The sequence below is a fragment of the Apostichopus japonicus genome, chromosome 12 (assembly GCF_037975245.1).
Source record: "Apostichopus japonicus isolate 1M-3 chromosome 12, ASM3797524v1, whole genome shotgun sequence".
In the NCBI taxonomy this organism is placed as follows: domain Eukaryota; kingdom Metazoa; phylum Echinodermata; class Holothuroidea; order Aspidochirotida; family Stichopodidae; genus Apostichopus; species Apostichopus japonicus.
In genome coordinates this window covers 14,996,956-15,023,128 of record NC_092572.1, presented here as the reverse complement: position 1 = coordinate 15,023,128, position 26,173 = coordinate 14,996,956, and the positions used below count along the sequence as shown (strand labels likewise).

General features: G+C 41.5%; 2 protein-coding genes across 37 annotated transcripts in view; one reads left to right on the top strand and one right to left on the bottom strand.

Moving 5' to 3' along the window:
* The window catches only part of LOC139977966 (gamma-adducin-like), a 48,779-nt gene extending 39,334 nt beyond the window's left edge, over nt 1-9,445 (bottom strand). For 16 of the 36 annotated variants that reach the window (XR_011796778.1, XR_011796784.1, XR_011796782.1 and 13 more), the window contains exons 1-9: nt 9,218-9,445; nt 6,477-6,634; nt 5,835-6,132; nt 5,099-5,296; nt 4,781-4,984; nt 2,649-2,749; nt 2,104-2,130; nt 1,237-1,476; nt 416-607 (exon numbers count right to left, since the gene is read on the bottom strand). The gene's annotated coding sequence lies outside the window, so the exon portion shown is untranslated. Of the gene's footprint in view, nt 1-415; nt 608-1,236; nt 1,477-2,103; nt 2,131-2,648; nt 2,750-3,002; nt 3,080-4,190; nt 4,585-4,780; nt 4,985-5,098; nt 5,297-5,834; nt 6,133-6,476; nt 6,635-6,983; nt 8,997-9,217 lie in introns of those variants that run through there. The other 20 variants (XR_011796785.1, XR_011796794.1, XR_011796804.1 and 17 more) reach the window with 20 other exon arrangements.
* The window catches only part of LOC139977961 (uncharacterized), a gene marked incomplete in the record, with an annotated part of 396,810 nt that overhangs the window by 213,959 nt on the left and 156,678 nt on the right, over nt 1-26,173 (top strand).

Here is a 26,173-nt window from a genome sequence, read left to right as displayed (position 1 = left end):
AATTTCACATATACATGTCACCCTATGTGAAATTAACTCTTTCCACAACACTTAATAAATTGTGAAAGACATAACACCAGAGATCTACAGTCAATATGAAAAGATGCCTGTATACAGTATTTAGAACTGCTCAATGGGATCATTTCAACTCGAGCTGGATTCTAAACCTGAAAATTTCCAACGTATGAATTCTGGCCATTAACTTACATCACTAATAGTTTCAGAATTTGACTTCTGTTCATTTGTCAGTTTATTGAGTTATCGTAATGACAGGCTCTTAGCATTACACTCATAAACACACATACTGCTACTTCACAAAAATGCATTGTGTTACATATTGAAACAATTTTACATAACACAAAACAGCATGGAATGAAAACAATATGACAAAAACAGGGAGTTTGCAGGAACTCACCAGGACTCACAAAAGCCTTCAAGATCTTTGCAATCTAGACACACCTCAAGGTGCCCCTGCATACTCAAGCATGACATATAGCCCTTGTTACTAGGATATATTGGAATTACTGGATATGAGTTTGCCCGACAGTGCCAAGTCTCATTGCAGGAAGTCCACTTCATCTCATTTGTTGTATGTAAGAAGAAGTACCTGGAAAGGAAAAAAAGTTACTCATTACAACAATGTTGCATTTCTATTGCAATTGCCATTTGTTCCTTTACCCTCTGGATTATCAGGTATAAATGAAAACTTTCATTCAGCTTTCACTTAAAATTATCAGAATTACTATTAAGAGCAACAAACTTATAAATCAGATACAGACTATCATCTAAACCCAGCCTTACAAAATGTGCATCCTCATTGTATTGATGCAAGTTTATCAGTCAGATCTAACTGGTGCCATGATACCTCTTTTAAAAATGACTAATTCCCTGCAAACCTAAGCAAATTCCCAATCAGTTTCAATGTTAAAGGTAGTCTGTATATGCCCCAAATTATAGGATGCTATAATTGCTAGAAGTTTTTAACAAGTTACTTTCATGTAGGCCCTTAGTCCAAATCCAGACATTCTTTATGAACACACAAGATGACTGAATGTCCCCGTCAGGTAAATTTCCTCAAAAGTTGTAATAGAAACAGTTTATAGAATTTTGACCAAAGGTGACCAAATTTGAATATTTGGGCCAACATGGCATAAATTTAAATAATACATTGAAAAGTTCACTTATTTTTTGGGGGGTTGCTTTGATGCTTTTCACAGAACGATCTATATCTCTTACTCATCTAAAAGTTTGCACTGGCTTTGGTTACAGGAAGTGCATGATGATGATGTAAACTACACCAAGGAATTCTAATGCATCCTCCTGTGCAGTTGAATCAAACTCTGGAAGAATCTGTTTCAACCTTGCGAGACAGGAGGCCCATGAAGTTCAGGTTGAAATTGCATGGAAGAGAGCTTTGATTACTTCCATTAATTCAGAGCTATGTCCATCATAGTGTTGAATGATGCTGCAAAGAAGCTATAAAAGAAGGAAAATTTAGATTTGTAGGAAATCTACATCTGACATGGGTGGCTCATCAATATAAGTGGAAAAGTTTAGGGTTGCAGCCTTCATTTGTATCTATTTTTGTTATGATTGCTTGATGTTTCAAAGCACTTTCTTGGAAGTCTGTCACTAGCTTCTGTAGCTGAAAAGTTACTCTCATCAAGTAAAATGATAAACACATCATATCTTAATAACCATTTGTTGGAATATGCTACTGGGAGAAAGGAGTAGAGGTATCATGAACTTGACAAAGAGAGTGCCCATGTTGGAAATCTAGTATATTTGGGGGATAATAAAACTTAAAACCTTCATTGTTGAAGTGAAAATTATGATATTCTGCAATAAGTGCCAATCCTTGGGATGGGGTTGGAATATCACAAAATGCCCCTTGCAATTGTGCCCATATAGGTTGGGATTTTCCCTTCTCCAGGCATAGAAGTTTGTCAAGGATATGGTCCTGGCACAGTAAAAGTCTTCCATTTTTCAACATTTCCAGGTGGGGAGGATCAAGTCACATGAAGTCTTGCACCTCCATAGCTTGCAATCCCTGCCTTAATGAATTTATTTCTAAAGCTGCATGGGTTGTCTTAGGTTACTTACCTTTACAGTAACAGGATTGCTTTGTTCCTGAAATAAAAACATTTAACAATATTTAATGTGACTTTTCGAGCATGGCCAGTGATTTTCCACGATCAAGAAATTCACAATAACATGGATCTATATCCATAAAATAATGAAACGGAAAACTCAATTTGAAATAGAAAAACCAGTATTCTTTGCAAGAGTTGGATATATATGCAATAACTGTGGGGCTGTATTGACCTTGATCATGTTTCTCCCTGTAAGAAGGTAACATATATTGTGAAAGAGAAATATAGAACATAGGTTGGGGTGGGAAATTGTGCAGGGGGGCAGAGGTTTGTTTGGCCCCAAATATGCCAAAAGTTCCAATACGGTCACATTTGGTCAACATTTTAAATTGTTGTCATTACCACCATGGAGGAAATTTACCTCACTGAGACATTCAGTCATCTTGTGTGTTCATTTAGAATGTCTGAGACCAATCTGGAAATAAGAATCTCAAGGAATGTAATTTTTGAAATCTTCAGAAAAGTGTGCTATAATTTGTTGCCTATACAGACTACCTTTAATTCAAATTTCTTCTATTGGATATTTGAATCATATTCAAACTTGGGCTGCTAACCTCATCTGGTGTGTTTGTACTGATGATACTGGCTGCAAGTTCCTGAAATATAGAATAATTAAATTTATGGATTACATGCAACAGCTATATTCAACAACCTATCACAGCACAGGTCAGCAATTATTTGTGTTAGTACACTGTGGATATGTTCATATGTATATCGATTCCTTTTGTTAAAAAATTCTTTCTTGCAATAAAAAATTTAAACGCTCCGAGACATTTATTGGATATTGAATACAAACTTGCATTTTTTTCTTTGTTAATTAAGGAATATGTTAATACATAGAGGTCATACCAAATTCAAGATCAGATGAAATTTAAGTCGGTCAATATCAGTCCCTATTCTGGAAATTTATGCCTGTATGAGGATTTCTGTGATGAAAGAATCAATGTTGATGAAAGAATAAATGTGACTTCATGCAGTGTTTTACAACCTGTATAAAATTAATACTCCAACCACACATGCAAAGTGCAATGTGGTTCCCAGCTACACCACTCTTTGGGGAAATGGTCATTTGATGGCTGTTCTTGCTGCAAACTCAGTCTAGACAGTGTGTTAGATTATCAACTCAACCAACTTTGGCCAAGTTCCTGATAATGTCGGCTGCAAGCCAGGAATCTCATTGGGTTGCTGCCACCACCATGAAGATTTAAGCAGTATATCATTTCTCCTATAACAACAACATTGGAATGGTAAAGCAACATTAACGAAATGATGCTATATCGCAATTCCCTTTTGAATTAAGTAATATGTTAAGGGACATTTTCTTAATATTTAGTTTGTTCAATATGAAAAATCAACCAAGGTAAAATGCATTATGGTTTCCATGATGTAACATGAGTAATTTGTGTATGCGTTTGTTTGTGTGTGGGGGGAGGGAAGGGGGTTTGCACACACTTAATAGTAATTAAGGCTCTACAAATATTAGAAAAAGCTGGAAATGATGATTGAGATGCAACAAACATGGGCGAAAGTGGAAAATATCTGCCAAGAAAACGAGACGGACCATTCCTGCAGGCTATGAGGTATCATTATGTTAAGTATCAACTCAAATGGATTAAATTCTTCCGATTCTGTGTTTATAACGAAATTTCAGCTGAACCTTATTTTGTCACACATCTCATCAATATGCAGCAAAATAATAGCACTGAAAACATTGCATTGTGTAACCAACCTGCTCAGCACAATAAAATTTAGTCATACCACATATGGTTGGTGAACAATTGCAGATCAGGTTTTAATGTTAAGCCCTGCCCACTCATTTCGTCGCACGATATCTGCACCAAAAGCAATAACAACCCTCCTTAGCTCGTCATTGCTGCAAGGATCACCTCAAACCAACCTACCATTCTTCAGATTGGAGCTAACAGTTATTAATGTTAAGCTCTGCCCACTCATTTTGTTGCACAATATCTGCACCAAAAGCAATAACGACCCTCCTTAGCTCATCATTGCTGCAAGGATCACCTCAAACCAACCTACCATTCTTCAGATTGGAGCTAACAAGAGAACGTCAGCTAAAATCTATTTTGGTCCCCCCCGTTACAAACATTCAATCAGCAGAATAAACCAGAGATTAAAAATGTTGTAATGGTCAAGCAACATGTTGATACTAGTTTCATGTTAACCCCGCCCACTCATTACCATGCATGATATCTACACCAAAGGAATTAGTTACTATATGTGGTTTTACCAAGTTGATCTGGCAAGAAGCTAATTAGAAGTTGAACATTTAATTGCTGAGTTTCAAACTGACATCACATAAAATTCTCCTCTCGAAACTAAGCAAATAAAATCAAATATTTGAAAACATTTGTCTGGAAACTGGAGTTTTCTAATTAACTTATTCTTCTTTCTTTTATTGTTGGCAATTATGTTTCATTTTTTAAAGCCATTGAGTCAAAATTGATTTATTGTGTGAAGACAGCAACAGCCCTTACCCTCACATAAGCCAGCACAGAACTCATCAAGTTACTGATTATTGTTAAGAAAATTATGGAGGAATCATGCCAATCAACCCCCCTCTCCCAACCACCCCCCTCCCAAATAAAAAGACTGTAAAGAAATCTTACTTGTGTGAAATTCTTTAAGTAAAATGGATTGAATTTCTTCTTCAAAGGAAGGCCTGTGGAACTGTTAATATGTGTGTACAGCCCTTTCTCATTCACAGCCTTGACTCCATATGGCCCAAGCCAAGAGTTTTCGACTTTCCCTCCTCTTCGGGCATCCTTTCTAGCATTCCGGACGAGAACACTTATAGAACCAACTTTGAAGCTCTGAATAAAACAAAATCCAGCATATATACATAAACATCATATGACAATGTATATGTTGCCATTCATTTAACTACAGTGCAGTTTTCAATGCACAACATAGCATTATGTAATTACCTGTTTTGATTGCTACCTTCAATCAAAATTCTTTTTTTGCCGTTCTTGGGCTTTGCCAATATTTTCTTTTACAAAACCTTTGATTATGTCCTGCGACTGTGACATGAGTTGAAAAACCCTCTCCCGCTGTGCATCGCTGCAGCAGGAGATTCTGGTTGGACAATGGAGTCTTCAATGTCGACTAGTAACAATGGCTCTCTGGATATATGAAGATAATTAACAATCAATTATTCACAACACTTTGTTGACTGAAGAATAAATAAATTTTTACATATTTTATTTTCACTATGAAGACCCTGGAACCATAAATCTGAGTCACATCACATACTCAAACCAGCAGAAATATAAAACAAAAGTATATTCTGTGCTGTTATAGGTCCAAATTGCATACCAGCCCAAAATATGATATACAACTGAAAAACAAAACCAATATCAGTGGCATTAATTGCATGTATCTAAATTAATTGGCATGCTTTTATAGTTTAATGAATGTTCATCTTTTGTACTTGCTGTACTTACTTAGGTTTTGTAACTTAAATAGGGTTATTGGTGGTCCTCTATTAAGCAGTTTTTCCCAGGACCTGGGATGTGTCAAATGAGATTTTATCCTATAGAGGATCAGTGTAGCTATGCAGGATTTTTCCAAACTCTCTTGTCCCTGAATGCTTTTCTCCGTATATGACCTTTACAAATGTAAACCTCTATTCAGCAATGGTAGGTTTGAATTGTTACAAACCTTCCAAACATCACAACGAAAGGAGGAAGACCTGTAGAACCATGTTTTGCTGTACGGTACCCCATGAGAATGGAAGAGAGTGTTTCATCCCAGTCATCTTGGTTTTGATTGACAACTTTGATGAGTGACATTTGCATTTTGCAGAGTTTGGTTGAATCTTTCATCCAGCCCATTGGTCTGTGGGTGGTAGCTGAAGGATACTCTGTGGCCCACCCCTGTCATGTCAAACAGGGACTTGTTCAGAGAATTAACAAATTCTCCTCTTTGGTCTGAGATGACAACTTTCATGCACCCAAATCTAAATAAATGAAAAATTAAACAAGTTGTTAAAGAACTGGTTATGAGTAATGCAGTAAACTATTGGCATCTTCAGAGTGGCCGTGTGGTTTAATCAGGAGAATCTTTTAGCACTTCTTTCAAAACAAGTAAGTTAAGTACTGAGATAACACCTGGTCTTGGATGCACTGACCGTTATCCCACTAACATTTTATTAACATTAACTTATAAAACAACTTCAAGAAATTCCTGTAACCATTTGGCCGCTTTCTGGGTCACAGGTAAAACTGAGAACAAATGCAGGTCTGCATAACTAACTTCAAAAATATGTTATGTAAAGTAAAAACAAAGTAGATGGATATATACCTGGCCATGATTTCAAACAGAAAGTTTGCAACGGTTTATGCTGTTTTGTCTCTTACAGCAACAGCCTCTGGCCATTTTGAAAAATAGTCACATAGGGTTATGATGTACTTATTTCCATTGATGGTCTCTGCAAGGGGTCCAATCATATCCACACCCACCTAAAAAAAAAGGAAAATAGCATTCAGAACCATACACAATCATACCAACTGATGTTCAAGTGATTTATGTCTGAGTTTTGTAGACAATATACTGCTATTAAGGATTTCCAATCATGCTGAAAAATACTTATTGAAAGTTAACAAAAGATTACTCGATGACCGAATGTGCTAAAAGCAGGTATTCTTACACTGCTAATAAGGTGCGTACAATCAACAATTCTTGTACAGAACAGAATGCTGTATCAAAGTTTGCAAATACTTTTGATACTGGACAGTGAAGCTTTTTTAATTTCAATGACTTAAAATGCATGATTTTGGCTTTTCTTGATTTAAAAGTATTACTGCTCACACTTTTCAGCACAAAGCTCGGTGGCTGTTTATTGCTCCCGTTAGTCTAAACTCTTTGATCTTTTCCGTATCGATCTTCTTAGATTTAATGTTGAATTTTCAGGGCACAGTCCTGACGAACGATATTTTCCAATGATAATGTACTCTTCATCGGTATCCAGCTCAGGAGAAGTCATCTTGTAATATCAGATCGGGCTAAGTAAGTTAACGGTCTCAACTCCTAATGCTTAACCGAAGGCCAGAACAGTGCGTGCAAATATGCAACTACTAAGAACTTTGTGTGCCTGCGCGTTACACATTGAAATGTATTGCTTAGTATAATAACAAGCATGGCCTGTGTTTAACAAATTTATGTCTTGTTGATCACTTTTCTTTGTTTCGAACTTGGAACCTATTAAGAGTTTATATATCTTTTTTAGTAAGGTTATGAATTAATAACATGTTTGTCTACTCATTATTATTGCCTTTAAATTAACAACATATGTTTGATTAATGGTGGAGTGGCACCACCATTAAGAAAAGAACAACTTTTAGAAAATTTATAGATTGTCACACTTTTCTACCATCTTAAATATAATGTCCAGAATAGTTTTAAGGTCTGGTCAATTCTAATTCATGAATTGCAGATATTAATTATATATTTTTCATTTAGAATAGAAGTTCTGTACTGTAATTTGAAAATTTGCTACCTTTGGCAACCTTGAAACGTGAACAGACCCAATTTCGAGCACGCTGATGTCAAACTCAAAGGTATAACAAACTTTCGTAAAATTTTGAAGACTTGCAGTGAGAGTTGTACAGTAAACCGCGAGAGTTGGCAGGCCTGCAAAACCCTAGCAATATAGTCTTCGACTTAAACGATTTCTGCTGATGTACTGAGTCTAGTCTAAATCTTAACCCTATCGTTTTAAACTTCAGCCAGTGGCAGTAGGCCAAATTGTATAGGCCTAATGGAGTCTTTGGCTGAAACTGTAACTGTGTAAGGCCTAGCTAATTTAGAACTAGCCTTATGGCTGATAAGTCTGTTAACAAATCTTCAATCAAAGCGTTGTTGCATAGCATGCTAGGTGCTTACCCTAGGAGTATCTTAGGCTAAGCCATTACCATCTTCCATATACTTATTGCAATACCAACTGACTCGACCTGTTATTGGCCAAAAAAGGGGATATTGGATATTTACCCCATTTGGTAATGCTAGGCAGACTTAATGCTCCTCTGCACAAATTCATGATTAAACACACACAGTATTATTTCAGTGGTCAAGCCAAACATGTCTTCAAGCACAGGAAAGTAGTGCTGGCCATTAGATTCAGAGCACTTATGTTTACAATCATACTTGTTGACTGGTGAATTAATTAGGTGCGCTCAAGGATGAATCCTAGTGGCAGTATTTGGGGTAGTTTATCAAGTAACAAATTCTTAATGCTCGAGTGAATTTGAGAAGGACTGTTTATCTATAGACAGTCTCGGCCTTCATGCATAGCATTAGACCTAGTAATATGTATGGCCGTGGCTATTCTTACGACTAGTTGTAACAATTAAACTATTCTTACGACAAAGGCAAATTCAAGCGCAGTAAAGTAAATAAAGCAACTGCGCATGTAGTAGGGGTAACCCTAACCCTATAAACATAACCCTAAACCTCAATCCTAACCCTTACTCTAACCCTAACCTGAAATTATTGTTACTCCTCGTCGTAAAAATAGTACTTCTGGTCGTGAAAATAGCAACTGCGCATGCGTAGTCGGAAATTATTCTTACGACTAGTCGTAAGAATAGCCACTTTGAATATGTATTGCTATGCCCATAGTAGTACTAGTAGTAGGCTACTTCTTATGGCCATATTCAACTTCAATTCCTATGATTGAGATACACAGCTAATTGTCTGCATATAGGTCCAATAGGCCTAACTCAGCCCAGCTGCAGTCAGACTTTAGAATCTTGGTTACATTGGTTGCACTGGTATAACTACTGTAGGTCTAAGCTAGGCTTGTTATAACTCAGTCGTATAACTCAGTCGTAGGCCTACACATAGGAAGCCATAGGCCTATGCTTGTTTGCTTTGATCTCAAATAAGTAGTAAGCCAAGCCTAAAATGGAACTAAACAGGAAATCCTGGACTTTATGACCAAAACATGCCGATCTACTCTCACTGCCGTAATACTAGTTGTTGAAGCCTAGGCTTAGCCTAGTACCGATTAGTAGTAGTGCCTATGGCCCTATGCCTATCCCCACCTTAAACAGCTTGGTAGGCCTCTAGACCGTCACGCAGTTGAAATTTTGTCTCCCAAATCTTTCGTCTTTGTAGAAACGAACTCCATCTCCATTTCGGTGGCTACATCAGGCCGCACAGCAAGGCAAGATGTTTTCTTTAAAACAATACAAAACCATTGTTAGCCTACGCACGTTTTATACAAAATATGTGTTTGTAAAATTGTATGGCAGTGTCGTCTGCACATATCAAAAAAGTTTTTTGATTTAGGGTGGCATACTCCTATTAGAGTCGATATCCATCCGCCCGATTGTTATTCTATCTCGGGAAATGTTCCAAAAGCATCAAGAGAACATCTTTGTTGACCCGTTATCAATCTTGATTTTTTTTTTTTTTTTTTTTTTGTGGCTTGCATGTTGAAGAGCATGAATGACTAGAATGTCTTTACATATGTTATGTTTTGTGCCTGTCATCTTAATTGTTTATTTTAAAAACGTATGAAAACAAAAATTAAGTAATAAGATCCTTCAAGAAGCTTTTAAGTGCATGGATGGGAGCTAGGGGGCTGGGGAGTTTTGTAGTTGAGCCAAAATTGGTTCAATTTAAAGGCATTGAAGAGTCGCCCAAAACCACGTTCGGCGATCTGAAAAAGTTAACTTTCCGTGGCTTGCAAGTGACGATATGTTCGTGTCGCTACAAAGTGCAGACAGTACAGTACGGTAATGAAACGTGATACCTTGTTATATGTTAGCTGGACCTAAGATGTCCATCGCTGTATTGTCTGTACACTTTGTTGTAGGTATTGACCGCAGCTGTATGCACTGACTGTACACTAGTGTCTAATTACCGATGGTAGCAAGCTGTGTGTGTGTATTTTCTGGGATCGATGGTGGTGTCTAACACTTTTGTTACATCTCATTCGAAATTAGGTCAGATTACAGGCATTATACGTTTCTTTTTGCGCGAGTCTTCGCACCCTATAAGTCCCCTTTAGGCCAAGAGAGGAGATGCTTATCCAACCAATTTAACATAACCCTCTCTTACGAGAAGAGAACGATGAAACTCTTTTTAACAGTATTTTTATTGATGAGGATATTAGATATAGATTTATTTCATCCATAAGATATGAACATTTTTCCTCTCTCACTAATGTTTTTATATATATATATATATATATATATATATATATATATATATTCATTCATTCATTTATTTGTTTTTTTTCACATAAATATTACAATGTGAATGGAAAAGTCTTCTGAAAAGCCTATGCTGGCTTAACAAAACAGAAGACTCCCATGAAGAAAAGATAGAAAATAGTGAAAATAATGTTAATAACAATACGTATACGCTTCAATATGTGAATATGCTGCTATGCGACTATGCAGCTAAATCATAATTAATAAGACATGATAATTTCTTTAGTAAGACATTTACTAAATGTGGAGCTTGCTTTCTTAGTTTTTAAAGTTATTGACAGTGAATTCCAAATTTTGGTTGCACGGTTTCTGAGGCTTAACATACCAGTGCGTGTGTTTTATATGATTTATAATGTGCGTTGCTAGCCGTTCTGGTATTATGATTATGGAAATCTGTGTTGCTATTTATAAAATTTCGAAAACTGATTGGCAATGATCCATTCCAAGCCTTGTATGTAAATGTTGCAATATTAACTTTTATAATGTCATCTAATTTCAATAAATTGAGTTTCTTAAAGAGGGGCTTGTATGCTTACGGGGTGCTGCGTGAGATACATGACGTATTGCACTCTTTTAAAGTATTTTAAGGTGACTTAAATGAGAAACACTTGTACCAGACCAGATAATCAAGCAGTAATACAGATGTGGTGCTATTAAAGTTTGATAAAGCATTCTGAGTATATTCTGGGGGAGGAAATGTTTTAGCTTTGCTAAAATTCCTGCACCTCTTGCAACGCTGGTGCAAACTTTTGTAATATGGTCACTCCATGAAAGTTTACTATCAATATTAACCCCTAGAAATTTAGTAGTTGATACTTGTTTCATAACTGTACCGTCCATTATTATGTCATTATTCCAGTTAAGCGTTCTTCTTCCATTAAATACTATACAGTTAGTTTTGTCTGCATTAAGTGATGACTTATTAGCAGCAAACCAGTTAGTAAATTTAGTTAATTCAGTAGAGACAGTATCATGTATTCTATGTACGTTTTCGAACTCGAAGAAAATATTGGTATCATCAGCAAACAAAATAGTCTTGGCAAATTTTGACACCTGGCAAATGTCATTGACATATATTATGAACAACAGTGGTCCTAATATTGAGCCCTGTGGAACACCACAACGGGTTACAGCGTGTTCGGATTTAGAGTTTTTATATGAAGTATACTGATGTCTATTGGATAAATAGCTGCTCAACCAGTCAAGGGTTGTTCCCCTTACACCATACAAAGATAATTTACTTAGCAAAATGGTATGGTCAATAGTATCAAATGCCTTGGAGAGATCAAGGAACACTCCAATACATATTTTGGTATTATCAAGACTAGTACATATTTTTTCAATAGCATTTGCCAAAGCAAGTTCTGTAGAATGCTTTGGGCGGAAGCCATATTGATCATTGCACAGGATATTAAACTTGGTTAGAAACTTAAAGATACGATTGTACATAAGCCTTTCAATAATTTTTGAAAACCATGATAATAAAGAAATAGGACGGTAATTTTCATATACATCTTGGTCACCTTTTTTAAAAATTGGTATAACCTTAGCAATCTTTAGTTTATCTGGAAATGTACCAGAAGTAAAAGATAAATTACAAATATAAGTCAATGGTTTGGCGATAAAGTGAATAACATTTCTTATTATATCTGGTTTAAAATCGTCATATCCCGCTGCTTTTTTGGGTTTCAGGCTGGAAATAGCAACTATTGAAAGTTCTTCCTCACTGACAGGATTAATGAACATAGATTGACTGTTTCTGCTATTATTATGAATAATATATTCTGTTCTACCTTTATTTGTAATATTTCTTGCAAGTAAGGGTCCAATGTTTACAAAATATTTGTTAAAGTAGCTGGCAATGTCATTCTCGTTGCTGATTTCTTGATCACCAGTTTTAAAAGCAGCAAGATATCCACCTTCTTTTCGGTTGGTGTTTAGAACTTCGTTAATTGTATTCCAAGTTACACTTATATTATTTCTATTATTTTTGAATTTATCATAGGAATACAATCTTTTAGAAAATCTAATAATATGGTTAAGCTTATTGCGGTAATGCTTATACGTAGCCTTGTTAACATCAGTAGGTGCTGTTAAATAACTTTTAAAGAGCTTGTTCTTTCTTTTGATAGATGTCAACATTCCAGTTGTAATCCATGGATGTTTCTTTTTACGTCGTTTCCTTTTGCTTACATAACATATTGGGAAACAATTATTATAGGTATAATTAAAGGATTCAAAGAAAGTGTCGTAAGCAGCATTAACATCAGTTTGGCTTAAAACATCGTTCCAGTTTTTGTTTTCGATTTCATAGTTAAAACGCCTGATGTTATCTGGTTATAATTTCGCCTGTACATGAAGTTCATTGGTCTGCTATTCTTGGTAGGAATTTGGTTTGATTTGATTTGGTTTATTTTGAGTTTCACGTGCAAATATACAAGGTGAAAGGAAGTCTTCTATAAAGCATACAATAGCTTAATAATGTAGAAGACTCCCTGAAGAAAGAAAAGAGAAGAAAAAATTAAAAATCAAATTAAACGTTTCGACAATAAATCAATTATATGATATTTTAATTAATATGATTAAGCCATTTACTAAATGTGGAGCTTGTTTTCTTAGTTTTTAAAATTATTGACAGTGAATTCCAAATTTTGAATTATTGGTAACTTTAAAAGGAGAGATTGTATAATTGAGGATTAGCTTCAGAAAACTACTCAAACCTATTCTGGCTGAGCTCAGGAAATTGGGTATTTCTTGCCTGAGCTACATTGATGATATTTATATCCAGGCTTTGTTATTTTCAAAGTATGGAAAGTAAGAATGTTATGTTATCCTTTGTACCAAGTGGTAATGAAATTATCTCAGTTCTTGTTTAAAAAGAAAAGAAATGTTTCTGTTGCACAGCAAGCAAATTAAAAAAGATACAAACTTTGAATTTGTGTTCGTTTGTAATCTTTCTGTTCGTATTCGCTTGAACACTGCTTTGAAATCTCAAGTAGTTCCGTTGTGAAGTGTAATGGGGAAGTAGAATCGTTAAATTAAACGAGACCATAGGTTGAAGTTTGATTGAGATTCAGGCTACTGAGACATTACACGAACGAAGGGATTACTTGCCCTCCCATGTAATGCATTCTCATGCAGGATTATTATCACATAATTTTCCCTCCCAGAAGTTCGTGGTGTTCAATCGCATATGGTAACTTTAAAAACTGAAGCTAATCCTCAATTATTCAATCAATACAATTATACAACAAAACAAATTGACTACGAGAAATACAAAGCTAAAAAATTCTCCGATTACGACTGTACCCATTTTAAAAACCTAGAAGATGAGTCGAACCAACCTTCATTAAGAGAATTACAAGGAACCTTCCTCATGTCTAAAATTCAGTGGCACGAGGAGGGTGAAAAATCAACAAAGTTTTTCTTTAATCTTGAAAAATCAAGGGAAAAAAAAGAAGGTAATGAAACAACTACTTACTGACCAGAGCTTAATCATCACCGATCAACACGAAATTATGAAAGAACAAGTAAAGTTTTATACAAACCTCTACCAAGCCGGAGAAACCGACAACGAATCGCGGAATCAGATACTTTGTGAACTCAGAAGATTTCTCTCGCCAATGGACGTTGAAGCATGTGAAGCAAATATTTCATTAGATGAGTTGAAAGCCGCTCTGCTAGCAATGGAACGGAACAAAAGTCCAGGACTAGATGGACTAACTGCTGAATTTTACAAAGTGTTTTGGCGGGATTTTATCGATATTTTTACTAGACTCATTGAGACATCATTCCATGACAACGAACTCTTTGAATCCATGAAAATAAGTATACTTACCCTTATACCCAAGAAAGGAGATCTTCGTAGTTTAATTAATTGGAGGCCAATAAGCCTCTTAAATGTCGATTACAAAATGATTGCCAAAGCTCTCGCCAAACGTATCACAAGTATCAGTAAGAATATTATTTCAGAAGATCAAACGTGTTGTATTCCAGGAAGAGATATTTCTGAAAACGTGCTTACTATGCAAAATGTAATTGAGTATGTAAATTCATATAATAAACCAGGTTTTATTCTTAAAATAGACCAATATAAAGCCTTTGACAGAGTTGACCATAACTACCTCTTCGAAGTCGCTGAAAAATTGGGTTCTGGCCCTAAGCTCCTAAAATGGATCAAACTGTTTTATACCAATATCGAGGGCCGAATCAAGCACAATGGTTATATATCCGATCCCTTCCCTGTCAAAAGGGGAGTTCGGCAGGGCTGCCCACTCTCAGCCATGCTCTATGTTCTCTGTGCCGAACCGTTTCTTGAAGCTATAATTAATTGTCCATATATTCATGGTATTAAATTTTGTGAAGTCGAAGCCAAAATTTTTCAGCATGCGGACGACACTACCTTTTTCGTGTCTAGTATCACAAGTATTTATTCTATTTTTAACATCATTAAATTGTATGAACGTGCTTCTGGCTCTAGTTGTAATATTGATGAAACTGAATTACTTAGCATTGGGTGCAGCCATGTTAATCCCAGCAATTTCGACTTCCCTGTGAGGAAAGATTTCATTACAGTATTAGGTGTTGCTATTGCTAACGATAAAAAATCAATCGAAAAAGAAAATTGGGAGAAAAAAGTTACCTCCTGCCGTAAATTACTAAATACCTGGAAAGGTAGAAAATTATCTTTTAAGGGTAAATCTCTCATTATAAATTCGCTCATCGTAACTCGCTTAGTATATTTGACCACTGTTTTACCAGTCCCTGATTGGGTTATCACCACATTACGTCAGAGTGTAGTCGATTTTATCTGGAGAGGTAAAAAACCTTCTATTAAGTATCTTAACTTGCTTTTACCAATCGACAGAGGGGGATTCAGTTTCAGCGACATTGAATTAAACAAGAGATGCTCTTAGAGTTAAATTTTGTAGTAAGATATTAAGCAATAACATTAATATTAAATTACAAAAATTAATGTTGTATTTTTTGAATATGTATGAAGATATGAGCCTTGGGCGTGGTATCTTTCAAATTACTCCTAACCGCAAGTCTGTTCATAAGCTAAGCCCGTATTACTGTGAACTCATGTTAGCATGGGATCGGCTAATTCAAGGCCGTTTCTGGCTACCAGAGACCAGAGAAGACATCCTCAATCAACCTATCTTTAGTAATACCCTGATTGTTGACAATGATAGTCAAACACTTTTTAATCGTCACTTCATTAAAGGTGGTATCGTTTCTGTAAGTGTTCTGATGTATGAGATTATACCCACTTCTCTGCCAGCCAAGGCCGTGCATGAGTGCATTGAGCTTGCTAATCCTGATAATCCCCTTACAGTAACCGATGTTCAGAATTATATCGATGTCATTCTCCACGCCTTCCCCTCTGACTGGTTAGGTGATATATTTTCTTCTGATGCAATTGTATCTACGCAAATTGACTATATTCCTACTGCAAAATTTCAAAATGGCAAAAACATTATAGATGCCTCCTCAGTTTCGTGCAGAATAGCTTCACGCCTTTTGCGTGACAATCTTAACACATCGCCCAAGGGCGAAGAATACTGGAAGCAGCATTTTCCCAGTCTTGACTTTTCTAATAGATGGAGTAACATATATCGTTCTCCAAAGTGTTTCCTTGACGCCGATATCGACTTCAAAGTATTACATAATATTCTTTACACTAACGACAAATTGTACAAGTTTACTGCACCTTTTGCAAAACCACGCACGAAAGTACTATTCATCTTTTTATTGAGTGTTCTGAAGTCGAAAATTTATGACACTTTTTGGTTAATAAGTTGAATACTTTACATCCGGTAGTTAATTTTGTTGAATGGAAGGGGTTGTCCCTTCTGGGTCTTGGCCGTAAAAACAACTGTATTGTAGGAATTTTGTGTGACTTCAATATATATAAGTGTACAATTTGGAATTGCAGAATATCTCGCCTCAATAATAACTATCTTTGTAATATTGAAAAAGTTTTTCACAATGTACTCAAGAAGAAAATTCGGTTACTTTTTGATGTGTACTATCACAAAAACAATACCTCACGGTTTTTTGATATATTTACACAGAACGATATTGTGCTCTCTAAGAAAGAATCGAACAGCTATACTTACCATCTGGAAAGAGGTTAATTTGTATACAGTACGTGTTGACGTAATCAGGGTCTGGTCTTTTGACTTTGCTTTAGACATTGTTATCTCTTGTATATAATTTCTTATGTCTGTGGTGTTTAGTATTTTAGTTTTCTCTTAACCTAAACATGAGTAAATGTTAAGGTAATTATTATTTAATGTTCTAGTTAAAACAAATCATACTTAAGTTTTAATTCTGTAAAAAACACCCTTGTAAATAATATTGTCAATGGGTGAGCCAGTGGGCTCATCTCCCAATAAAAGAGAAAAAAAAATGGCGTGGCTCACTGTACGAGCCGATGATCGAGACTCTCTTTTGCATCCGTGGTTCGAACCCCGGTGATGACGTCTTTTGCCGATCTTTTACAGCAAGTGCCTAGACGGGGAGCTGTACGTATTAGTTAATCCACCTAATATCTCAGTCCATACAGTGGCGGGATGGCTCGGCGCACTGTACGCGCCGATGATCGAGACTCTCTTTTGCATCCCTGGTTCGAACCCCGGGTGATGACGTCTTTTGCCGATCTTTTACAGCAAGTGCCTAGACGGGGAGCTGTAAGTATTAGTTAATCCACCTAATATCTCAGTCCATACAGTGGCGGGATGGCTCGGCGCACTGTACGCGCCGATGATCGAGACTCTCTTTTGCATCCCTGGTTCGAACCCCGGGTGATGACGTCTTTTGCCGATCTTTTACAGCAAGTGCCTAGACGGGGAGCTGTAAGTATTAGTTAATCCACCTAATATCTCAGTCCATACAGTGGCGGGATGGCTCGGCGCACTGTACGCGCCGATGATCGAGACTCTCTTTTGCATCCCTGGTTCGAACCCCGGGTGATGACGTCTTTTGCCGATCTTTTACAGCAAGTGCCTAGACGGGGAGCTGTAAGTATTAGTTAATCCACCTAATGTCTCAGTCCATACAGTGGCGGGATGGCTCGGCGCACTGTACGCGCCGATGATCGAGACTCTCTTTTGCATCCCTGGTTCGAACCCCGGGTGATGACGTCTTTTGCCGATCTTTTACAGCAAGTGCCTAGACGGGGAGCTGTAAGTATTAGTTAATCCACCTAATGTCTCAGTCCATACAGTGGCGGGATGGCTCGGCGCACTGTACGAGCTGATGATCGAGACTCTCTTTTGCATCCCTGGTTCGAACCCCGGGTGATGACGTCTTTTGCCGATCTTTTACAGCAAGTGCCTAGACGGGGAGCTGTAAGTATTAGTTAATCCACCTAATGTCTCAGTCCATACAGTGGCGGGATGGCTCGGCGCACTGTACGCGCCGATGATCGAGACTCTCTTTTGCATCCCTGGTTCGAACCCCGGGTGATGACGTCTTTTGCCGATCTTTTACAGCAAGTGCCTAGACGGGGAGCTGTAAGTATTAGTTAATCCACCTAATGTCTCAGTCCATACAGTGGCGGGATGGCTCGGCGCACTGTACGCGCCGATGATCGAGACTCTCTTTTGCATCCCTGGTTCGAACCCCGGGTGATGACGTCTTTTGCCGATCTTTTACAGCAAGTGCCTAGACGGGGAGCTGTAAGTATTAGTTAATCCACCTAATGTCTCAGTCCATACAGTGGCGGGATGGCTCGGCGCACTGTACGCGCCGATGATCGAGACTCTCTTTTGCATCCCTGGTTCGAACCCCGGGTGATGACGTCTTTTGCCGATCTTTTACAGCAAGTGCCTAGACGGGGAGCTGTAAGTATTAGTTAATCCACCTAATGTCTCAGTCCATACAGTGGCGGGATGGCTCGGCGCACTGTACGCGCCGATGATCGAGACTCTCTTTTGCATCCCTGGTTCGAACCCCGGGTGATGACGTCTTTTGCCGATCTTTAACAGCAAGTGCCTAGACGGGGAGCTGTAAGTATTAGTTAATCCACCTAATGTCTCAGTCCATACAGTGGCGGGATGGCTCGGCGCACTGTACGCGCCGATGATCGAGACTCTCTTTTGCATCCCTGGTTCGAACCCCGGGTGATGACGTCTTTTGCCGATCTTTTACAGCAAGTGCCTAGACGGGGAGCTGTAAGTATTAGTTAATCCACCTAATGTCTCAGTCCATACAGTGGCGGGATGGCTCGGCGCACTGTACGAGCTGATGATCGAGACTCTCTTTTGCATCCCTGGTTCGAACCCCGGGTGATGACGTCTTTTGCCGATCTTTTACAGCAAGTGCCTAGACGGGGAGCTGTAAGTATTAGTTAATCCACCTAATGTCTCAGTCCATACAGTGGCGGGATGGCTCGGCGCACTGTACGAGCTGATGATCGAGACTCTCTTTTGCATCCCTGGTTCGAACCCCGGGTGATGACGTCTTTTGCCGATCTTTTACAGCAAGTGCCTAGACGGGGAGCTGTAAGTATTAGTTAATCCACCTAATGTCTCAGTCCATACAGTGGCGGGATGGCTCGGCGCACTGTACGAGCTGATGATCGAGACTCTCTTTTGCATCCCTGGTTCGAACCCCGGGTGATGACGTCTTTTGCCGATCTTTTACAGCAAGTGCCTAGACGGGGAGCTGTAAGTATTAGTTAATCCACCTAATGTCTCAGTCCATACAGTGGCGGGATGGCTCGGCGCACTGTACGAGCTGATGATCGAGACTCTCTTTTGCATCCCTGGTTCGAACCCCGGGTGATGACGTCTTTTGCCGATCTTTTACAGCAAGTGCCTAGACGGGGAGCTGTAAGTATTAGTTAATCCACCTAATGTCTCAGTCCATACAGTGGCGGGATGGCTCGGCGCACTGTACGAGCTGATGATCGAGACTCTCTTTTGCATCCCTGGTTCGAACCCCGGGTGATGACGTCTTTTGCCGATCTTTTACAGCAAGTGCCTAGACGGGGAGCTGTAAGTATTAGTTAATCCACCTAATGTCTCAGTCCATACAGTGGCGGGATGGCTCGGCGCACTGTACGAGCTGATGATCGAGACTCTCTTTTGCATCCCTGGTTCGAACCCCGGGTGATGACGTCTTTTGCCGATCTTTTACAGCAAGTGCCTAGACGGGGAGCTGTAAGTATTAGTTAATCCACCTAATGTCTCAGTCCATACAGTGGCGGGATGGCTCGGCGCACTGTACGAGCTGATGATCGAGACTCTCTTTTGCATCCCTGGTTCGAACCCCGGGTGATGACGTCTTTTGCCGATCTTTTACAGCAAGTGCCTAGACGGGGAGCTGTAAGTATTAGTTAATCCACCTAATGTCTCAGTCCATACAGTGGCGGGATGGCTCGGCGCACTGTACGAGCTGATGATCGAGACTCTCTTTTGCATCCCTGGTTCGAACCCCGGGTGATGACGTCTTTTGCCGATCTTTTACAGCAAGTGCCTAGACGGGGAGCTGTAAGTATTAGTTAATCCACCTAATGTCTCAGTCCATACAGTGGCGGGATGGCTCGGCGCACTGTACGAGCTGATGATCGAGACTCTCTTTTGCATCCCTGGTTCGAACCCCGGGTGATGACGTCTTTTGCCGATCTTTTACAGCAAGTGCCTAGACGGGGAGCTGTAAGTATTAGTTAATCCACCTAATGTCTCAGTCCATACAGTGGCGGGATGGCTCGGCGCACTGTACGAGCTGATGATCGAGACTCTCTTTTGCATCCCTGGTTCGAACCCCGGGTGATGACGTCTTTTGCCGATCTTTTACAGCAAGTGCCTAGACGGGGAGCTGTAAGTATTAGTTAATCCACCTAATGTCTCAGTCCATACAGTGGCGGGATGGCTCGGCGCACTGTACGCGCTGATGATCGAGACTCTCTTTTGCATCCCTGGTTCGAACCCCGGGTGATGACGTCTTTTGCCGATCTTTTACAGCAAGTGCCTAGACGGGGAGCTGTAAGTATTAGTTAATCCACCTAATGTCTCAGTCCATACAGTGGCGGGATGGCTCGGCGCACTGTACGCGCTGATGATCGAGACTCTCTTTTGCATCCCTGGTTCGAACCCCGGGTGATGACGTCTTTTGCCGATCTTTAACAGCAAGTGCCTAGACGGGGAGCTGTAAGTATTAGTTAATCCACCTAATGTCTCAGTCCATACAGTGGCGGGATGGCTCGGCGCAGTGTACGCGCTGATGATCGAGACTCTCTTTTGCATCCCTGGTTCGAACCCCGGGTGATGACGTCTTTTGCCGATCTTTAACAGCAAGTGCCTAGACGGGGAGCTGTAAGTATTAGTTAATCCACCTAATGTCTCAGTCCATACAGTGGCGGGATGGCTCGGCGCACTGTTCGCGCTGATGATCGAGACTCTCTTTTGCATCCCTGGTTCGAACCCCGGGTGATGACGTCTTTTGCCGATCTTTTACAGCAAGTGCCTAGACGGGCAGCTGTAAGTATTAGTTAATCCACCTAATGTCTCAGTCCATACAGTGGCGGGATGGCTCGGCGCACTGTACGAGCCGATGATCGAGACTCTCTTTTGCATCCCTGGTTCGAACCCCGGGTGATGACGTCTTTTGCCGATCTTTTACAGCAAGTGCCTAGACGGGCAGCTGTAAGTATTAGTTAATCCACCTAATGTCTCAGTCCATACAGTGGCGGGATGGCTCGGCGCACTGTACGCGCCGATGATCGAGACTCTCTTTTGCATCCCTGGTTCGAACCCCGGGTGATGACGTCTTTTGCCGATCTTTTACAGCAAGTGCCTAGACGGGCAGCTGTAAGTATTAGTTAATCCACCTAATGTCTCAGTCCATACAGTGGCGGGATGGCTCGGCGCACTGTACGAGCTGATGATCGAGACTCTCTTTTGCATCCCTGGTTCGAACCCCGGGTGATGACGTCTTTTGCCGATCTTTTACAGCAAGTGCCTAGACGGGGAGCTGTAAGTATTAGTTAATCCACCTAATGTCTCAGTCCATACAGTGGCGGGATGGCTCGGCGCACTGTACGAGCTGATGATCGAGACTCTCTTTTGCATCCCTGGTTCGAACCCCGGGTGATGACGTCTTTTGCCGATCTTTTACAGCAAGAGCCTAGACGGGGAGCTGTAAGTATTAGTTAATCCACCTAATGTCTCAGTCCAAACAGTGGCGGGATGGCTCGGCGCACTGTACGAGCTGATGATCGAGACTCTCTTTTGCATCCCTGGTTCGAACCCCGGGTGATGACGTCTTTTGCCGATCTTTTACAGCAAGTGCCTAGACGGGGAGCTGTAAGTATTAGTTAATCCACCTAATGTCTCAGTCCATACAGTGGCGGGATGGCTCGGCGCACTGTACGCGCTGATGATCGAGACTCTCTTTTGCATCCCTGGTTCGAACCCCGGGTGATGACGTCTTTTGCCGATCTTTAACAGCAAGTGCCTAGACGGGGAGCTGTAAGTATTAGTTAATCCACCTAATGTCTCAGTCCATACAGTGGCGGGATGGCTCGGCGCACTGTACGAGCTGATGATCGAGACTCTCTTTTGCATCCCTGGTTCGAACCCCGGGTGATGACGTCTTTTGCCGATCTTTTACAGCAAGTGCCTAGACGGGGAGCTGTAAGTATTAGTTAATCCACCTAATGTCTCAGTCCATACAGTGGCGGGATGGCTCGGCGCACTGTACGAGCTGATGATCGAGACTCTCTTTTGCATCCCTGGTTCGAACCCCGGGTGATGACGTCTTTTGCCGATCTTTTACAGCAAGTGCCTAGACGGGGAGCTGTAAGTATTAGTTAATCCACCTAATGTCTCAGTCCATACAGTGGCGGGATGGCTCGGCGCACTGTACGCGCTGATGATCGAGACTCTCTTTTGCATCCCTGGTTCGAACCCCGGGTGATGACGTCTTTTGCCGATCTTTAACAGCAAGTGCCTAGACGGGGAGCTGTAAGTATTAGTTAATCCACCTAATGTCTCAGTCCATACAGTGGCGGGATGGCTCGGCGCACTGTACGCGCTGATGATCGAGACTCTCTTTTGCATCCCTGGTTCGAACCCCGGGTGATGACGTCTTTTGCCGATCTTTAACAGCAAGTGCCTAGACGGGGAGCTGTAAGTATTAGTTAATCCACCTAATGTCTCAGTCCATACAGTGGCGGGATGGCTCGGCGCACTGTACGCGCTGATGATCGAGACTCTCTTTTGCATCCCTGGTTCGAACCCCGGGTGATGACGTCTTTTGCCGATCTTTAACAGCAAGTGCCTAGACGGGGAGCTGTAAGTATTAGTTAATCCACCTAATGTCTCAGTCCATACAGTGGCGGGATGGCTCGGCGCACTGTACGCGCTGATGATCGAGACTCTCTTTTGCATCCCTGGTTCGAACCCAGGGTGATGACGTCTTTTGCCGATCTTTAACAGCAAGTGCCTAGACGGGGAGCTGTAAGTATTAGTTAATCCACCTAATGTCTCAGTCCATACAGTGGCGGGATGGCTCGGCGCACTGTACGCGCTGATGATCGAGACTCTCTTTTGCATCCCTGGTTCGAACCCCGGGTGATGACGTCTTTTGCCGATCTTTAACAGCAAGTGCCTAGACGGGGAGCTGTAAGTATTAGTTAATCCACCTAATGTCTCAGTCCATACAGTGGCGGGATGGCTCGGCGCACTGTACGCGCTGATGATCGAGACTCTCTTTTGCATCCCTGGTTCGAACCCCGGGTGATGACGTCTTTTGCCGATCTTTAACAGCAAGTGCCTAGACGGGGAGCTGTAAGTATTAGTTAATCCACCTAATGTCTCAGTCCATACAGTGGCGGGATGGCTCGGCGCACTGTACGCGCTGATGATCGAGACTCTCTTTTGCATCCCTGGTTCGAACCCCGGGTGATGACGTCTTTTGCCGATCTTTAACAGCAAGTGCCTAGACGGGGAGCTGTAAGTATTAGTTAATCCACCTAATGTCTCAGTCCATACAGTGGCGGGATGGCTCGGCGCACTGTACGCGCTGATGATCGAGACTCTCTTTTGCATCCCTGGTTCGAACCCCGGGTGATGACGTCTTTTGCCGATCTTTAACAGCAAGTGCCTAGACGGGGAGCTGTAAGTATTAGTTAATCCACCTAATGTCTCAGTCCATACAGTGGCGGGATGGCTCGGCGCACTGTACGCGCTGATGATCGAGACTCTCTTTTGCATCCCTGGTTCGAACCCCGGGTGATGACGTCTTTTGCCGATCTTTAACAGCAAGTGCCTAGACGGGGAGCTGTAAGTATTAGTTAATCCACCTAATGTCTCAGTCCATACAGTGGCGGGATGGCTCGGCGCACTGTACGCGCTGATGATCGAGACTCTCTTTTGCATCCCTGGTTCGAACCCCGGGTGATGACGTCTTTTGCCGATCTTTAACAGCAAGTGCCTAGACGGGGAGCTGTAAGTATTAGTTAATCCACCTAATGTCTCAGTCCATACAGTGGCGGGATGGCTCGGCGCACTGTACGCGCTGATGATCGAGACTCTCTTTTGCATCCCTGGTTCGAACCCCGGGTGATGACGTCTTTTGCCGATCTTTAACAGCAAGTGCCTAGACGGGGAGCTGTAAGTATTAGTTAATCCACCTAATGTCTCAGTCCATACAGTGGCGGGATGGCTCGGCGCACTGTACGCGCTGATGATCGAGACTCTCTTTTGCATCCCTGGTTCGAACCCCGGGTGATGACGTCTTTTGCCGATCTTTAACAGCAAGTGCCTAGACGGGGAGCTGTAAGTATTAGTTAATCCACCTAATGTCTCAGTCCATACAGTGGCGGGATGGCTCGGCGCACTGTACGCGCTGATGATCGAGACTCTCTTTTGCATCCCTGGTTCGAACCCCGGGTGATGACGTCTTTTGCCGATCTTTAACAGCAAGTGCCTAGACGGGGAGCTGTAAGTATTAGTTAATCCACCTAATGTCTCAGTCCATACAGTGGCGGGATGGCTCGGCGCACTGTACGCGCTGATGATCGAGACTCTCTTTTGCATCCCTGGTTCGAACCCCGGGTGATGACGTCTTTTGCCGATCTTTAACAGCAAGTGCCTAGACGGGGAGCTGTAAGTATTAGTTAATCCACCTAATGTCTCAGTCCATACAGTGGCGGGATGGCTCGGCGCACTGTACGCGCTGATGATCGAGACTCTCTTTTGCATCCCTGGTTCGAACCCCGGGTGATGACGTCTTTTGCCGATCTTTAACAGCAAGTGCCTAGACGGGGAGCTGTAAGTATTAGTTAATCCACCTAATGTCTCAGTCCATACAGTGGCGGGATGGCTCGGCGCACTGTACGCGCTGATGATCGAGACTCTCTTTTGCATCCCTGGTTCGAACCCCGGGTGATGACGTCTTTTGCCGATCTTTAACAGCAAGTGCCTAGACGGGGAGCTGTAAGTATTAGTTAATCCACCTAATGTCTCAGTCCATACAGTGGCGGGATGGCTCGGCGCACTGTACGCGCTGATGATCGAGACTCTCTTTTGCATCCCTGGTTCGAACCCCGGGTGATGACGTCTTTTGCCGATCTTTAACAGCAAGTGCCTAGACGGGGAGCTGTAAGTATTAGTTAATCCACCTAATGTCTCAGTCCATACAGTGGCGGGATGGCTCGGCGCACTGTACGCGCTGATGATCGAGACTCTCTTTTGCATCCCTGGTTCGAACCCCGGGTGATGACGTCTTTTGCCGATCTTTAACAGCAAGTGCCTAGACGGGGAGCTGTAAGTATTAGTTAATCCACCTAATGTCTCAGTCCATACAGTGGCGGGATGGCTCGGCGCACTGTACGCGCTGATGATCGAGACTCTCTTTTGCATCCCTGGTTCGAACCCCGGGTGATGACGTCTTTTGCCGATCTTTAACAGCAAGTGCCTAGACGGGGAGCTGTAAGTATTAGTTAATCCACCTAATGTCTCAGTCCATACAGTGGCGGGATGGCTCGGCGCACTGTACGCGCTGATGATCGAGACTCTCTTTTGCATCCCTGGTTCGAACCCCGGGTGATGACGTCTTTTGCCGATCTTTAACAGCAAGTGCCTAGACGGGGAGCTGTAAGTATTAGTTAATCCACCTAATGTCTCAGTCCATACAGTGGCGGGATGGCTCGGCGCACTGTACGCGCTGATGATCGAGACTCTCTTTTGCATCCCTGGTTCGAACCCCGGGTGATGACGTCTTTTGCCGATCTTTAACAGCAAGTGCCTAGACGGGGAGCTGTAAGTATTAGTTAATCCACCTAATGTCTCAGTCCATACAGTGGCGGGATGGCTCGGCGCACTGTACGCGCTGATGATCGAGACTCTCTTTTGCATCCCTGGTTCGAACCCCGGGTGATGACGTCTTTTGCCGATCTTTAACAGCAAGTGCCTAGACGGGGAGCTGTAAGTATTAGTTAATCCACCTAATGTCTCAGTCCATACAGTGGCGGGATGGCTCGGCGCACTGTACGCGCTGATGATCGAGACTCTCTTTTGCATCCCTGGTTCGAACCCCGGGTGATGACGTCTTTTGCCGATCTTTAACAGCAAGTGCCTAGACGGGGAGCTGTAAGTATTAGTTAATCCACCTAATGTCTCAGTCCATACAGTGGCGGGATGGCTCGGCGCACTGTACGCGCTGATGATCGAGACTCTCTTTTGCATCCCTGGTTCGAACCCCGGGTGATGACGTCTTTTGCCGATCTTTAACAGCAAGTGCCTAGACGGGGAGCTGTAAGTATTA